We start from the raw sequence: 17,920 nt of genomic DNA, 5'->3' as shown, positions 1-17,920 counted from the left end.
TCTTTCTTTCTTTCTTTCTTTCTTTCTTTCTTTCTTTCTTTCCTTCTTTCTTTTAATGTTAATTTTATTTTTGAGAAACAGAGAGTGGGAGCAGGGGAAGGGCAGAGAGAGAGTGAGACAGAGGATCTGAAGCAGGCTCATCACCAACAGCAGAGAGCCCGATGGGGGGGCTGGAACTCAACAGGTGGTGAGATCTTGACCTGATGCTTAACCAGCTGAGCCACCCAGGCACCCCCAGGGGAACCTTTTCTAAGGCTAAATCTGGACTTTGCCCTTCCTCTGCTAAATCCCTTCCTGTTGTCTCCAGAGTAAATCCCAGCCTCTTAGAAACATAGAGCCCTTCAGTCCCGGAACCCAACCTGCCTCTCCCCATTTTGCGATTTGGCAAAGCACTTCTCCTCAGGGCCAGCTCAAATGCTGCTCGTGTTGAGCCTTCTCCAACGTCCCCATGCAGAATCCCTCCCTGCCCCCAGTCCCTACGCCCACCCCTACTCCCACTCCCAACCCACAGAGTTTGCCCAGCAGACATCACCTCAAGATTTAAAATCATCACCACTGGGGTGCCAGGGTGACTCAGTCTGTTAAATGACTTAATTCCGGCACAGGTCATGATCTCATGGTTCGTGAGTTAAGCCCTGCATCAGGCTCTGCGCTGGAAGCCTACTTGGGATTCTCTCTCTCCCTCTCTCTCTCTCTGTCCGCCCCCCTCCCCTGCTTGCACTCTCTCTCTCTCTCTCTCTCTCAAAATAAATAAATAAACATTAAGAATTTTTTTAAAAATCATCACTACTGATAGACTGACCAGCTTCCAGGTCTTGCCCTAAGTACTTTATATAATCATCTTCCTTAATCATTACAACAGTCCTAGAGAGATGAGTATTGTCCCCATTTTATAGATGGTTAAATGGAGGCCCAGAGACATTAAGTCCCTTCCTTCCAGTCTGATTTTCCTGAAAGTCAGTCCTTGATCAAGCCACATACAATCGCATTATGGCAAACATGTTTATCTCTGAATCTCCAGTGCCTGCACAGGCTTGGTTGGCATAGTGAGGAATGGCTCAGTGAATGGATAAGAGACGATAGGAGACAGGTGCCTCAGTAGGTTAAGCATCTGACTGCAGCTCAGGTCTTGATCTCATGATTCATGAGTTCAAACCCCACATCGGGCTCACTGCTGTCAGTGCAGAGGCTGCTTCGGATCCTCTGTCCCCTTCTCTCTGCCCCTCCCCAGCTCATGATCTCTCTTTCTCTGTCAAAAATAACTAAGCATTAAAAAAGAGAGAGAAGAGACATGTTAGGGGGCTGGGACACCCAGGGAGGGCCCCTGCTAACTGGGATTCCCCAGGAAGTCACTGAAGACAAGAGTTCCCTCAGGATCTAGCAGTGTTGCCCCTGCAGTCCAGGGACATCTGCACAGACCCTGCTGGGGGAGCAGATGTCCTCAGCCTCCTCCACACGTCCCTTCAATCAGGATTTTGGAGCCAGTGTGTTATTAAATATTTACTGTTTCCCACTCTGCTCAGCTTGGTGCCAGGCCCTGGGCGGGGGGCCAGAGAGCAGGGGATACGGAACTGTTTACAGTTAATGATCACCTACCAGGTGGCACAGAATTCTCCCAACAGCCCTGCAGGTTGGGTTCTCGGCCCTATTTCTGCAGCTGGAGAGAGAGGTGAGGCTCAGAGAGGGAAGATGCTGGTCCCCTATCACACAGCCAGCGAGCCAGCATCTAGAGTCAGGTGTGTGCCCATGTTCCAGGCATCCTGTACCCCACCCCCAGCAGGGAGGATGTGGGCCCAGCTCAGAGGAGACTCAAGGAGGCCATTTCTGAGGTGGGGCTGTGGCTGGAACACAGCCTGCCTGGCAGATTGTCTACAATAACAACAGCTTGTGTCTGTGCAGCACTTTCCCTTCCATTAGCTCGTTCCGCCCTCCCCAACATCCCCTTGGGTGCCTATTATTGTCTCCTTTGACGGATGAGGAATGTAAACTCAGTTAGGTCAAGTGATTTTCCCAAGGTTGCACAGCCTGTGCGTGGCAAACTTTTGAACACGAACCCTCCTCCGGGGTCTCCCTGCTACCTCCGCTTCTGCCTCCTCCCAGCAGTCCTCCATGCTGCCCCAAGGGAGCTCTCGAACGCAAATGTGAGCTTTTGGCTCTAAAGACACAGCCAGTCTCTGCCCTCTCACACACCACAGTGCCACACCTTGGCCAGAAAATGATTCCTCTGCTCTCTTTTGTCTACTTTTCAAGCTCTTACTCAGCCTACAAGTGCCAACTCAAGCGCTACCTTCTCTAGGAAGGCTTCCTGGATTGGCTTCCTTCATACAAACCTCTAATACAGCAATTACCTCATTATATTTAATTGCTCGTCTGTCTCCCTCAGCAGACTGTGAGCTCCTCAAGGGCAAAGACAATGGTTTTTCAAGTCTCTTCATAGCATGGAGCTTTGTAGTCTTAGTAAGCACTTGTTGAATGAATGGATTGGCATCCCTGAGGGCTGGGCCTGGGGGAAGCTGGTAGAGCATTCATGGAAATAGGGACATCAAGAAGAGAACCTGATGGGATGCCTGGGTGGCTCAGTTGGCTGAGCACCAGACTCTTGGTTTGGGCTCAGGTCATGATCCCAGGGTTGTGGGATCAAGCCCCAAGTTGACCATGGAGCCTGCTTAAGATTCTCTCTCTCTTCCCTGCTCACACATTTTCTCTCTCTCTCTCTAAAAGAAAAAGAGAGAGAGAAAGAGAGAGAGAGAGAGAGAGAGAACCTGGTGTTTGGGGAGGAAAAGGAAAGGATGAGAGTTTGCTTCTGACCACTTGGAACCTGAGGTGTCACTAGGACATGCCTGGCAGTTAGGAGTTGGGAGTGAGGTGGGGATGAAAACTGGCCAGGAAGAAAGGATATTAACAGTAATGGAGGGGCGCCTGGCTGGCTCAGTGGGTGGTGAGTGCCTGTGACTGTTGATTTCAGGGTATTGAGTTGGAGCCCCATGTTGGGTGCGAAGATTACTTAAATAAAACCTAAAACAAAACAAAACAGTACTGAATACTTGCTATGTGCCAGACCCAGTGCTGAATGCATGATGGACATTATCCCATTTGATCCCCAAGACATAGGTAATACTAAGCCGTTTGTTGGAGGAGAAAATTGAGGCTCAGAGAATTTATCCAGTTACACAGCTAGTAAAGGGCAGAGCCAGGAGTGGAGCACAGATCCATATGAAGTCAAAGTCCATTCCTTCTCCATACGCTAGACTAGGAAGGACTGAGCTTATACGACACACATGTTCATGGGGGTGGGGGTGGAGTGGGTGGGAGTAGGAAGCCCAAATGAGAGAGGGAACTGTCCAAGAGATAGGGAAACCAGCAGGGTGGTGTCTCAGGCTAAGAAAAGAGCTCCAAGAAGGGCCCCAGCAGTGCCTACTGTTGCTGAGAGATCAGGCTGGGCTGGGTACAAGATTTGGCAACCAAGAGACAACCTTCCAGATTGCTGCTTCCACGTGCTTCGAGGAGTCAGTAAAAGGACCTGCTGAGTGGGAGGTGAGGAAGTGGAGGTGGTTGGCTGGGAAGAGGAAGAGAGAACAGGGAAGGAAGGGAGCACCCTGTGGGTAGGTGGATAGGAGGGTAGGGCAAATGGATTGATGCTGGCTTGGAAATATTGGGTAAGGGTTGCGAGCAGGTGGAAGGAGGAGGGGGTGAGCAGATGAGCATTTCAGGCTGAGCCAGCCACTCTCTACTCAAGGGCACTCTCAACTTCTTCCTCAACATCGTCCCACCCACCCCCATGCCCTCCCCAGCATGGCTTGGCCATGCTATCCTCATTCCTCCTTCTGTCTCCCTCCTCCACTCTGCCCCCACTGCTCCCCTGAGTTTGCTCAGGACCAGCCACCCCGACCTCCAATCTGCTGTCTCACCCTCCCTGGCCTAGCCCGGTGAGGCAGGCAGGGAGGAGTTTCCAGGCAGGAAAGGGCTGAGTCACTGGCCACACATCTGGTCTCAGATCTTGATACCCAGCTGGAAGGGGTAGGAAGGAAGAGGCTCCTCCCTCCCCCTCCCTCCCACAAGCTCTCCTCACGTTGCCTGCTGGGAGGGGCGGGCTGGGAGAGGAGAGCCCCTGCTCTACTAATGACCAGAATTTGCTGGGCTGCTTTACTCACTCTGGATCCTTTACTTCTGTGACCACCTCTTCTGCTCAGAACAGCCCTGAAAAGTAGGGTTTGTCATCTGTGTTTCACAGGTAAGAAGATTCAGAAACAAAGCGGCTTGGGCAGGGCCACACAGATTTGGAGAGCTGGTCTAGCGGTGTCCCCTTCCCATGCTCTGGGCACACAGAAGGGGGTGGTGTTTGGAGACAGTGAAAAAAGATGCCCAGGGGTTCCGGCACACTAGTGGGTGATCATTGCAAAAGCTAGGCTGGAGGAGGCACTCAGCCCATGCTCCTGCTAAAATGGCCCCTTCCCAAGGGTGCCTGGCTGGCTGAGTCAGACGTGTGTGCAAATCTGTATCTTTGGGTTGTGAGTTCGAGCCCCACGTTGGGTGTAGAGATTCCAAAAAAAATTGTTTTTAACTTAAAATCAAACAAATAAAATGGCCCTTTCCCAAAGTCCCAGTGGAGGGAAGACCTTCCTTTCTCCCCCACGCCCGGCTCTGTCCTTGGCTGTTGTTGGCTCAGCTCTGAGCCACCCCTACCTCATTCTTCTGTGTCTTTCCTTCTCTCCTCACTTCATGCCGAGAGGAATAGCAGGAGCCTTGGCAGGAGGTGGTACCCTGCTATCCTGCATTCTGCAAGGGCACAGTGTCCCCATTGTCCTGAGCAGAGAGGTGTCTGGGTCCTAGGGAGAGGTGGGAGAATCATGCCAGGCCTCTGCACACGTCCCAGGCCGCTCAGAAACCTTCTCTGGGGTGCACGCTGCCTTTTCACAGCACATTTAGTGTGACCTTGGGCAAGTCATTTCCCCCTAACGGGGCTTCCCACTTCTATTATTCAGAAGAACATGGAAATCAGCACTCTTCCATAGACCCAGACCATCCCTGATATTAACTTTTAATTGATTTAATTGTGTTTACTGTGGCTAGAGTCACAGCTGTGCCACTAGTTATGTGACTTTGGGGCAAATTTTTGGACCTCCCTAAGTCTTGGTTCCTGCCTCCTCTTTTTTTTTTTTTTAATGTTTTTGAGAGAGAGACAGAGTGTGAGTGAGGGAGGAGCAGAGAGAGAGGGAGACACAGAATCCGAAGGAGGCTCCAGGCTCTGAGCTGTCAGCACAGAGCCCGATGATATGGGGCTCGAACTCACGAACCGTGAGATCATGACCTGCACTGAAGTCGGGTGCTTACCGACTGAGCCACCCAGGCGCCCCTGTTCCTTCCTCTTTAAAATGGGAATAACAGCAATAATACTACCTCCTTCCCAGGGTGATTGTCAGGATTGACTTAGATAATGCCTAAGGCAGGAACCACATGGTGTTTAGGGGAAAAAGGCTATTATTTTTTTTATTAAAATTTTTTTATATTGGGGCACCTGGGTGGCTCAGTTTCTTGGGCGTCAGATTTCTTTTTTCAGCTCAGGTCATGACCTCGCGGTTCCTGAGTTCGAGCCCCGCGTCGGGCTCTGTGCCGACAGCTCACAGCCTGGAGCCTGCTTTGGATTCTGTGCCTCCCCCTCTCTCTGCCCCTCCCCTGCTCATTCTCTGTCTCTCCCTCGCTCTCAAAAATAAACATTAAAAAAATTAAAAAAAAAATTTTATATTTATTTTTGAGAGAGATGACGAAGTGCCAACAGAGGAGGGGCAGAGAGAGACACACAACACATGCAGAATCTGAAACAGGCTCCAGGCTCTGAGCTGTCAGCACAGAGCCCCGATGCAGGGCTCAAACTCCAGACCAGAGAGATCATGACCTAGGCCGAAGTCAGACACTTAACCAACTGAGCCACCCAGATGCCTCAAACTAGTATTATTATTAAGAGACTTCTGATTACAAAATGAATTCATGCTCAAAGAGAATCTGGGAAATGCAGAAAAGCACAAAGTCATTGATAAAAGTCACCTGCAATTCCACCCAGAGCGACCTTTTAGTGATGATTTTCTTACACGGAGGAGAATTGCCCTCCCTCACCCTCCCAGGGGACTGACCCATGTGCTTGTAGGATGGGCAGGTAGTGTCTGGATGGATATAATCTACATTTCCTGCATCCTCTCTGGGCCTCAATTTCCCTATCTGGAAAGGAAAGGGTTGAACTACTCAGGGAAGACAAATTTATTTACTTGTTTGTTTGTTTGTTTGTTTGTTTATTCATTCACTCATTCATTCATTTATTAGATGTTTATTTATTACTGAGCCACCCAGGCACCCCAAGGGAAGACGAATTTAATTGCACATGCTAACTGCTGCTCAAATGAGTGCCATGCTCAACTAATCATGTCTGCCATGGACACAGAAGGGGGTGGTAATCTGCAGATCCTGTGTAGCCGTGGTGTAGGGTCCAAGAAATCCCTAAGAATCACTTCAGTTTGGGGGCACCTGGGTGGCTCAGTCGGTTAAGCATTCGACTCTTGGTCTTACCTTAGGTCTTGATCTCAAGGCTGTGAGTTCAAGCCCCACACTGGGCGTGAAACCTACTTAAAAAAAAAATCACTTCAGTTTTTAACATTCCAAGAACATTTCCTCTTCTGGTTCTACTCCCTGTTCTAACTCCTGGCTTCCTCTGGGGAATGGGGAGAAAATCCTGGCCTCTTCTCCCACCCCAGGCCTGGAGGTCTAGTACCCAAATAGCTCCCATGTAACATTCTGCATTGTTGTACCTTCTGTTTAGAGCCCAGCTAGGATTCTCCTCAAGTCAGACTCCGAGCAGGAGAGGGAGGAGAGTTTTGAGTTTTTCCTCACTAAAAAGGAAGTATGCAAAATAGCCATTCCTCACCAGCCCAGGCTTGGACATTTGAATATTGTAAGATCCTGGGGCGCCTGGCTGGCTCAGCTGGTTAAGTGTCAGACTTAACAGCTCAGGTCATGATCTCAACCGTTCACCAGCTCAGGCCCCGCGTCAGGCTCTGTGTTGATCAGAGCCTGGAGCCTGCTTTGGACTCTGTGTCTCCCTCTCTCTCTGCCCCAGCCCCTCCCCTGCTTGTGCTATGTCTCTCTGTCTCTCTCAAAAATAAACATAAAAAAATATGTATATATTAAATGATCCTTTAGCAGCCCCTTCAGGTTTTTAGACAATAGAACCTGAATGGATGGGCCCAGGGGTAATCCAGCCCTCCTTGCTGGTGAGAAAGAAAGGACAGTGCCTGAAACACTCATGTGAAAGATTTAAAACTGGCTTTATTTCTGGTATGACAGCTATGTGAGGAGGACCTGAACTCAGTTAGGGGACAGAGACCCAGAAAGAGCTAGGGACTCTCTAGGGATAGGGGCTGACTCAGTCAAGGGGGAGGGCCTCTGTAAAAGGGATGGTGACTCAGGGATGAGGAGGGTGTTGGGGAGGGGGCAGAAGGGAAGGAGTTTCCTGAGAAGTCTCAGGAATCTGCTATGTGGTCCCAGTGCTCATCCTTTTCTTCCCCTCCCAGTTCTGGAAGCTTGCCAAGGGCTGTAACCTGAGGGGCAAGAAGGAGCAGTCCTCGAGATCCCGGGATAGGGCCATCCCAGGATTCCAAATGCCTTGCTAGAAGTTGCTCCCAGCCTACAGAATCCCCGAGGTAGGAGGAAGCTCCCAGGAAGGTCTCCCTTGCCCTCCATGGCCCCAGGCCATTCCTTGCCTCTCTCTGGCTGGCTGCCCAGGGACTCACTCCCAGCCCTGGCTTCCTAGCCCCTAAGGCCTCACAGTCTGGTGCTCAGGACTGTGGTATTGCCTGTCTGGGTCCCTTCCTGGCAGACATAGGTCTCCAGCTTCCCTCCAACTGTTCGGAGGAGTGCCTGGCACCAAGGTGCCCAGCCATGTCCCTCACAGTCATGCTAACTATAGACCCCAGGGTAGGCTCGGGGGCCTGAGCCATGTTAAGAAGGGATCATTGAGTTAATTTCCCTAGAGCCTTATGTACCCATTTCTTTTACCTCAAGCCCTCACTGAACTGCTGTCCTCTCACTGAACCCCCATCATCTCACTGGCCCCCACCCCCTCACTGATTCCCTATCTCCCTAACCTAACCTTATTTGTCAACCTCCAGTTCCCAGATGGGACACTGAAAGTGCAGCCCTGGGACCTGTGTCATGCCCACGTGGTCTCTGGCCATAGCCAAACCAGCCACATCCTGTCTTCATGGTCCAGGGAGCAGGTCGTGAGATGGAGGAGCTAGAGGCAAAGGGATCAGTAACAGCCTGGAAGGAGAGCCCAGCTAAGGGCCTTCTCGGTCAGCTTCCATAGCGGCTCTGGGCCTGCTCCGCCAGCGGAACGAATGCTGAGATGATGCTGCAGGCAGAGAGGCAGTTCACCCTTTGGCTGGCCAGGACCCAAGCCAGGGACTGGAACACAAGAGCAGGCATTGGTCCCTCCCTGATCCCCTGAACAAGAGCTGCACTGTGCACACCCCTCCCATTCCCCTACCCCGCCCCTGAGGCCAGGACAAGGTCAGGCAGGGCCACCCATGGAGGCCGGAAACAGGAGGACAGCCAGGCAGCAAGGAACAAGGGAGAGAGGCTTTGAGTTCCAGGATCAGGGATACACAGACAGACCTGCGGGCAGAGAGAGTCTGGGGTGGCAGGGGTGGCCACCAGGTGTTCCAAATGTGTCCAGGACACAGAGGAGCAGACCCATGTGAGAGAGACCCAAGCCCATAGGTGCAGCAGCAGGGAGGTTGATTGATTCTGGAGATAAGGACGACCCTGGACAAGGACACGGGATTCACAGGCCCCACTGCACAGCCACAGCCTTCAGCAGAGCCCCAAGGCTCCTTGGCTGACCTCATTCACTTGTCCATCAACTGAGTCGCCGCAACTCAACACTGCCAGCCCCGTGTTGGGCACTAGGGGGAAAGAAGTGAAAAGGCACTGTCCCCAGCTTCATGCAAGCAGCTGAACCCAGGATCTAGATTTAAGGGAGTTGTTTATGGGGCACCTGGGTGACTCAGTCGGTCAAGCGTCCGACTTTGGCTCAGGTCATGATCTCACAGCTCGTGAGTTCGAGCTCCGCATCAGGGTTTGTGCTGACAGCTCAGAGCCGGGAGTCTGCTTCCGATTCTGTGTCTCCCCCTTTCTCTGCCCCTCCCCTGCTCACACTCTGTCTCTCTCTCTCAAAAATAAATAAACATAAAAAAAAAAAAAAAGGAAGGGAGTTGTTTATGCTCTAAGGGCCTGCCTTGCCCATAGTTCTCTCTAAGGGTCTCTTAGGTCATCATACTCTGAGCCAAGTGACCTAACTGCCCTGCCAGTTAAGTGGACCAGAGGCAGCCAGTGGCCCCTGAAGTGGTCTGGCTGAAACTGCCCTCCAGGAATCAGACTCACTGATTTGGGGAGTGAGGGAAAGAAGGCTGGGAACAGGATCGTTTCATCAGGAGCTCAGGAACAAGCACAGCAATGACATGAGGCAGGAAGAACATCAGTGGAGGCCCTGGACGATGGAGGCTCTGTGACCAACGGTGTCAAATGTGGGAGTATCGGGCACCTGCAGCCAAGGCAAAGACCAGGTGTCCGGGTCAGTGGACCTGTTCTGCTTCCTGAACACCCGTGGGGACACTGTGAAGCGGGGACATGAGGGGCACCCGCCCTGTCCTCCTCAATTCCCCAAATAGCCTTGCCATTGAGCTGTCTCCTCAAGCACTTGCCTAAGCATTTCTCTGGTGCTTGTCATCCAGAGGAGCCAAAGGAGCATCGTCTCTCACATCCCTGCCTCTCTGGCCTCCTCCCGGCCAAGCCAGCCCTGCGATCCAGAGGAGCCACATCTGGTAGCAAGAGCCCTGGACTTCAGTCCACAGATGAGATTCAAGTCCCGCTTTCACCACATATGCGTCTCTCGTCTCTCGGAGCGCCTGCTTCCTCATCAGAAATGGGAGTGGTGCCTGCTGCCCCAGGGGCTGTTGGGAGAATGAAAGGAGATAGTGGATGACAAGAGGCCGTTCCAGCCTCCCCAACCTCCACGCTCCTTCTGGCCCCAGGACTTCCATCCATCTGGGACCCCAAGCTCCAACCAGACTCCCTCAGGCTGGGTTGGGGGCTCTAGCCACCTCTCCTAGAGCCTGGGGTTTTGATCTAGAAGAGAAGCCTCTGGGGGACAAAGGTCAGAGGCATTGTGGCATTTCAAACACTTGTGACCAGCCAGTGGGGAGGCTGCTCAAGTCTGGGTCCACTTAGTCACATTTTCTGTCACATTTTCTGTCAACCCGGTGCCTTAGTTCAGGGGAAGAGGCCCCAGGCAGGGAGCTGGACTCTGGTTAGAACAGGAAGTCCTATCAGGCTGTTGTTGGGACTCACATGAGACTGTGTCACCTCAGCTCTCGGTGTGATGCCGCATAGGAACTGTCTCGAGCCACCTTTCCTCATTTCTACCCATATCTCATCATCTTTCTGCCTTTCTTGTGAGGACTAGTGGCCAGTCAGCCTGGTTGGTGCCCCCACCCAGTAACATGAGCTCTGGAGCTAGAGAGCTAGAGAGATCTGGGTTCAAATCCTAGCGCAGCTGCTTCCTAACTGTGTAACCCCGGACAAGCTGTCTCGCCTCTCTGAGCAAGACGGGAGTGACCAACATGACAGCATGGGAAGGGCCAAGCAAGTGGCTGGAGGGTTCCCTGAATGTCAGTTCCCTTTCTCCTTCCCAGGTCCAGGGCCCTGGGCTGGGGCCATCGGTGGGGCTGGAGGAGGCCGGGGGCCCCACCCTGAGCTTTAGGAATCATGGGATTAAACACATGTGCCCACTATGTGACCTCCAGTAGGTCACTGCAGTGCTTTGAGCCTGTTCTCATGTCAAGTGAAAGATCACTACAACATGTGTGGCTAGAACTAGGTCCCCCTTGTCTGGTCGCAGAAGGCTGCCTGGAAGAAAGGACTGAGACTCCCTTTGAGTGGGAGGAGAGCAAACTGGGCAAGAGGGGGACTGCCCTTGAAGGCAGGAGGCCTGGGGCGGGGGCAAGGATAGCAGGGAGGTGAGTCACCAGGAAGTGGGGGGCGGGGGACTGGGCTGTTCTGAAGGTTGGGCAGGCTCTGTGCTTCCATGGGTCAGGGGTCAGCTGGAGGGGTCTGCTAGATGTGGACGCAAAGGCTCACACCTATCCCAGAGGACTCTGCTAGCGACACACAGTCACACACACACTTGTCCACGTGGTCACACGAAGGCACTCTGGAAACACTCAAACAGGTCCACACACTCCTGTACACGCAGGGACAACCAGTCACCCACAGACACAAAGACACACACAAGAGACATTCACCAACGCATCCACATGCCTTTTACACTCAAGTATATCCACACACACGCACACATTCAGACATATTCACGCACGCTCCTGCACACAACATCCACAGACAGAAGGGCAAACGCACAGGCGCACGCACTTGGACCCCCAGGTGCACTCACACAGACACCGAAAGGGACACACTCAGACACAATCATACTCACTCCTGCACACCCAGGGCCACTCCCACAGGCACAATGGCAGCTGCAAAGACGTGCACACCATTCGCACATTCTTGCACACCAGCGTGTACACTTGAGTCAAAGGCACGCACCTATTGTGTACCTGCTCCTGTACACTCTGGAACATTCAGACATCCTCACAGATACACACAGGCTAGTACCGTCGGGTAGACTCACACGGAGCCTCCCTCACCCACCTCTCCAGCCATTCCCCCAATCGGCAGCCAACTGGGCTCAGCCCTCTCTCCCCACCCACTTCCCACCGTCCTCTGGGGCCTCCGGGGCCTCCCTCCGGAACTGGGGGAGGGGACGGGGCGGGGCTCGCCCTGCTGATGTGGCAACTCGCTCACCTGCGCCCGGGCTGCACCCTGGCCAAGAAAGGCTTAATGGAGCGGGAATCCCAAGCGCTGACCCCATCCGGTCTCTGCCCTGGTTCTCAGATGCGGAAAGTGAGGCCCTCAGAGGGGGGTCAGATGGTGAACAGGACTTGAATCCTGGACTCCAGTGCCAGGAGCCCAGTCGGGAGGGGATGCTCGTGCTGGGCACCGGGACCAGGAAGACTGGGCTCCAGGCCTTCCTCCTGCCTGCCCTGGCTGGCTGCCTGTGGATCCTGCCCCTCCTCGGTGTTCCCAGTCTCCCCAGCTGGCATTCCCGTCCTCTGGTCCTTAGGCGCTGTTTGTCTCCACAGCCGGTACCACGGTCCAAGCCAGAAACCTGCCCACGAGAGGCACGCACGGAAAGTCACTGCTTCCTGTCAAATAGATCTCCCCGGTGTTCCTCAAACCTGGACAGGAGGCCGCCTGTGCAAGGGGGAAGCCCAGCTTTGCTACTTCCCAGCTATGTGACTTAGGGCAAGTCACTTGCTGCCTGAGCCTCAGTTTCCTAGCTGTAATATAAATGGGGTGATGGTCTCCCAAGAGTGGATTGGCGAGGGAATTAAGGAACATAATAGAGGCCAGGGCCAGGCCCAGGGACTCTGGACAGGTTTGGGGAGTGAATGGAAGACTTCTGACGGGATTACCAGGACAACTGACCCAAGCCCTCTCACTCCCCGCTGGAGCCTCACTGATCCTGCTGATGTGCAGTGTGGTCTGCTGTTAGGTTTGCCGCTGCTTCCAAAGCCCCAGCAGCCCCACCCAGCCCTAATCATTGTACCCTGGTGGGAGGAAGGCCTGGCTTGTGGGCAGGTGGCAGGGGTGGAGAGGGGTCAGGGAGAGTCAGCCACGCTCCTGGGAGCCACCAGTCTGATAGGGGAGATCCAGCTCAGCTCTCCTCCTGCAGCTTAATCAGATCCCATTCTGTTTTGGGTCTCCAAGCCTCGTTAGTGGGGGAGATACTGCCCTTGCCCCAAGGATTCCCAGTTGGCCGTGGGAGACAGACTATTCCAAGAGCTCTCAGGCTGGTGGGGAAGAGACTCCCTGGCCTAATGCCCCAGACTAGTTGGGGAGATATAACACTTCCCTTGGGATTCCCAGTCTGATGGGGGGCAGGCTACCAGGCTGGTCAAGGAGACACGACATTGTTCTCAGGGACCTCAAGTCACAAAAGAAGAAAGTGAACACGTACGTAGGATACAAAGGTACGTAAACACAGAAAAGCAGAAATGAGCAATAGATGAATTCAGCTTTGTGCATATGTCTCTTGCATACGATTCTTTGTGACTGTGCGTGCATGTGACTCTGTGTGTGACTTCCCTCTGAATATGTGCTTCCGTTGCTGTGAATGTGCACATACCTCTGAGCTGAGGCTGCTGAGGAGGCTCAGTGAGTGGACCCAGCTGGGCCGAATCACTCATTCCCTGGACATGCATTTACTGAGCGTGCACTGTGTTCCGACACTGGGCTAGACCTTGTCGTACCATGGAGACCCCGACAGGGTTCCTGCTGAACCTTGATGGTTCCTGCTTTCAGGGCATCACTCTGTAATGGGGGTAGACGGAACATTTAAACAAGCAATTCTTTTATGCTGTGACCTGTTTAGAGGAAGTACAGGGGGCAGCAGCAACATAGGGGAGGGGGACTTCCTAGAAGGTGGGATATTTAAACTGTGCCCTGAGTCACAGGCATTAGGGCTGGGGAAAGGGCTTGCAGGTAGAGGGAACAGCATATGCAAAGGGTGCTGACCTGGGGGGAGAGAACCCAGGAAAGATTTCTTGGAAGAGATGACTGGATGGGTTTTTGGGTTTTAGAAGAGCTAGGCAGGCAAAAGGAGGGCCGTAGCTTCAGTTGGAGGGTTGGGGTGGGGTGTAGTGGGAATAGCCAGGGGACATTTTCTGGCCAGAATCTGCACCTGGGGATGGAAGGACAGTGTCCAGAGGAGCCTGGGGGTTTGAGGGGAAGGGGCAACTCCAAGGAGAGGAGATGCTGCTGGGTGGTGGGTTTAGGGATGAGCTCCTGGACTGGTCTCTGGGCTGTGCGAGGAGAGAGAGAGAGAGCGCGCACCAGGGAGGCCAAGGGAGCCTGATAAAAGCCTCCCTCCTCCCCGTGGACCCTCAGTTTGTAAAGGGAGTGTAACAATAGCTCCTTCACAGGGAAGAGGTAAGGATTACAGTAAATGCACTTGCCCAAGTTGCTCTCAGTGGGCTCTCCAGAAGTTCATTTATTCCTCCCAAGAACTATATTATTATACTTTCCCTTTTGGAAGCTGAGGAAGCAGGTGCAGAGAGGCCCAAGGTTGCAGAGCACAGGGTGAGAGAGAGCGGGCTGGATTGGAACCTGGTCTGAGTCTAAACCTGGCTTGTTCCCTGGAGTCCCACAGCCTCCAGCATGCAAAAACGCCTCTTAAATCGGTAACCACTAGTTACCAGTGGATCTGGTGCTATTACTATTATTGTTGTCTATTGTTACTTATGACCTTGATGCCAAAAACATTTTGATTCAGCTGGGGTTCGGACCTCCCTGCCACCCGCGCGCCCTCATCCCCCAAAGCTCCGGGCCCAGGCGACCCGGCGCGGCCGCTGTGGGAACAGCCACCCCAGAGACCCGGGGTCGGTGTGGTGGCACCCCCTGGAGGCAGCGCTCGGAATCGCCGCAAGAACCCGACCCTTAAGCGCAGGTCCCCCATGGGCGCTCAGCACCAGACCGAAGACCCCCAGACAGCAGCTCCCGGGCAGGGAGGAAGGAGGAAATAAAGACGACAACATTTACCAAGCGACTCTTGTGTACTGGGCAAGGTGCTAGGCATTTCCTCTCCATTTTCTTGTGGCACACCCACTCAACCTCATTTCCCAGCAGTGGAAGCTGAGGTTTGGAGAAGTTACAACAACCAGGGATGCAGAACTGGATTTGAATCCAAGTCTGTGCCACACCTGGGCTCCTCCTGGGTAAGTATGAAGAGGAAAAGGCCACCGGACACTCACTGGACTCTAAGATCAGCCTCAGGAGGTCACGCATAGTGACGATGATGATGATAAAAGTAATTCAAGTCATTAATTGAGGCAGTATACGGAATTGGACTGCCACCTTTTTCTGCCTGTGTGACTTTAGTCAACTAAGTTGCTAACCAATCTGAGCCTCAGATTTACCATTAGTAAATGAGCTTAATTACAGGCCTTCTGTTTGGGGCTGTCATTTTGAGATCCTTTGCAATAATGGAGATAAAATGTTCAGCTTAGCACCTGGCCTGTAGTAGGTGCTCAGGAAAACAACTAATATAATTTACTCATTTGGCCATTATTTACTGAAAACCTAGGGGGCTAAGGGATGCAACAACAAAGAAATATAGAGGGGTGCCTGGGTAGCTCAGTCGGTTAAGCGTCTGACTCTTGGTTTCGGCTCAGGTAATGGTCTCATGGTTTGTGAGTTCAAGCCCCACATCAGGCTCTGTGCTGATGGTGCAGAGCCTGCTTGGAATTCTCTCTCTCTCCCTCTCTCTGTGCCCCTCCTACTTTCTCTCTCTCTCTCTCAAAATAAATAAATAAACTTTAAAAAAAGAAAGATATTGTTTTGCTTTATTATTTAAAAAAATTTTTTTAATGTTTTATTTAGTTTTGACTGAGAGAGAGCTAGAGCATGAGCGGGGGAGGGGCAAAGAGAGAGGGAGACACAGAATCCGAAGCAGGCTCCAGGCTCTGAGCTGTCAGCACAGAGCCTGATGAGGGGCTCGAACTCACAGACCGCAAGATCATGACCTGAGCCGAAGTCAGACACTCAACCGACTGAGCCACGCAGGTGCCCCAATATTGTTTTGCTTTAATGACTTCCTTGTCTCTATGTTCCTAGGATCTAGAACATTGTCTGGCTTAATAAATGTTGAAATGAATGAATGAATGAATGAATGAGTGAATGAATAAAGGAATGAATCAATGAATGAATGACATACTGCAGTAAGTCAGTCCTTGGTTGTAGTTTTGGGGAGAGTAAGAGGGAGAAAGGCGAGTTTTTTAAGACAGAGAGAGAGCATGAACAGGGGAGGGTCAGAGAAAGAGGGAGACACAGAATCTGAAAAGGCTCCAGGCTCTGAGCTGTCAGCACAGAGCCTGACGCGGAGCTCGAACCCACAGACCGGGAGATCATGACCTGAGCCAAAGTCGGACGCTCAACTGACTGAGCCACCCAGGCGCCCCAAAGGCGAGTTTTTTTTTTTAATTTTTTTTTTCAACGTTTTATTTATTTTTGGGACAGAGAGAGACACAGCATGTACGGGGGAGGGGCAGAGAGAGAGGGAGACACAGAATCGGAAACAGGCTCCAGGCTCCGAGCCATCAGCCCAGAGCCTGACGCGGGGCTCGAACTCACAGACCGCGAGATCGTGACCTGGCTGAAGTCGGACGCTTTAACCGACTGCGCCACCCAGGCGCCCCAAGGCGAGTTTTTTTAAATAATAGTTAATATTTCTTGGACACTTAGAATGCATCCAGTACCAGACTAAATGCTTTTTGTGTTCTCAATTCATCCTCACAGCAAACATATCAGGTAAAAAATATTATCTGGTTTTACAGAGACAAAAACAATCTGTGAGGTAGAGTGCCCTTCCTAAGGTCCCACAGTGACTAATTGCAGAGGCAGGTTTTAGGCTTGGATTTGTCCCTGGGCTCCCTTGAAGCAGTGGGCTCTTCCTATCCTCCTCCCACCTCTAGATGGGAGCTCTTGGCACACAGAAACTCAGCAGAATGGCCTCTACCTGCACCAGTAATAATGGGGAATGTGCTACTCTCAGCTTTTGGAGCAAGTTCACTCCACCCGCTCGTGTGTTGAACCTCACATTTGATCGCTTTTCACAACAATCCTGTGAAGAGGATATTAACTGATCATTTCACGGACACAGAACTGAGGTTCAGCGAGGTTGGCTTCCCAAGGTCGCAGAGGCACGCTCTGCAGTGTGGCGGAGGCTGCTGCCAGGACTCCGCCCCCTCTGCGGCCCCCTGGTGCCGCTCTCTACTTCCAAGCTCCTCCCTCTGCCAGTCGTGCCTCCTCCCCCTCCTCCACTCTCAGCCCCCTCGCTGCCCCGTCCTCTTGGCCAAGGTAACTACCGGCCTAAGCCTGAGTAAGGTGAGCTAAGAGGGACCTCTTGGGTGGGGCTCCTGCCCAGGGTGGTGGCCAGGAGGTCACTGTTCACCTAGGATGGAATTTTGATCAGTTTACAACTTTTCTGATTCTGGTTTTGGTTGGGAATTTAGAAAGAAGGGCTTCCTGAATTCTCTGCCAAGGAAGGGCTCATCTTCCTTCGGTTTCTTTCTTTCTTTCTTTTAATTTTTTAATGTTTATTTTTGAGGGAAAAGCAGAGCATGAGCGGGGGAGGAGCAGAGAGAGAGAGAGGGAGACACAGAATCTGAAGCAGGCTCCAGGCTCTGAGCCGTTAGTACAGAGCCCTATGCGAGGCTTGAACTCTTGTGAGGCAAGATCATGACCTGAACTGAAGTCAGATGCTTAACCTGGTGAGCCACCCAGGTGCCCGAGTTTAGTTCCTACCTTAGGGGTCTCAGCAGGAGAAAGGGAACACAAAGCTTCAAATGGAAGAGTGTTTAATGAAGGAACTATTCACAGAGGTGTGGGCAGGAATGGTGAAGCACCCTGGGGCTCACAACTGAGGGATGGTATCCACCCCCCCACCCCCCCTACCCCCGCCAAGGACCTGACAGGCAAGAGGAGAGAACCTTGTTAATGAACCTGGTGAGCGCCTTGTACCCATGGGTGCAGGCTGCCGCACAGGAGCTGTGGCTCTCTGTGGAGAAACATAGTAACTGCCAAAATCACAGGGGGAGGTGGATGTTAGAAATATCTCAGTCTAACTCCCCTCCTTCGCACTGATCTTAGACACTGTCAGTGTCTCCTATTAGCCAAACTCCACCTGAAACTGTAAGGCAAGGGGGCCAGGTAAGACTGTCAGCCAGAGTCGGCCCCAGAGCAGAGAGGCATGGAGGATGGC

At 52.4% G+C, this 17,920-nt stretch overlaps 1 long non-coding RNA gene across 1 annotated transcript; it reads left to right on the top strand.

Moving 5' to 3' along the window:
• Window positions 1-3,338: 3,338 nt before the first annotated feature.
• On the top strand, window positions 3,339-9,120 carry LOC123597546. The gene is made up of 3 exons (XR_006712157.1): window positions 3,339-4,231; window positions 7,560-7,688; window positions 8,164-9,120. It is a non-coding gene; the product is annotated as an uncharacterized LOC123597546 (long non-coding RNA).
• Window positions 9,121-17,920: the final 8,800 nt, after the last annotated feature.

Source organism: Leopardus geoffroyi, chromosome C1 (assembly GCF_018350155.1).
Source record: "Leopardus geoffroyi isolate Oge1 chromosome C1, O.geoffroyi_Oge1_pat1.0, whole genome shotgun sequence".
In the NCBI taxonomy this organism is placed as follows: Eukaryota; Metazoa; Chordata; class Mammalia; order Carnivora; family Felidae; genus Leopardus; species Leopardus geoffroyi.
This window is presented reverse-complemented; position numbering and strand designations above follow the sequence as displayed.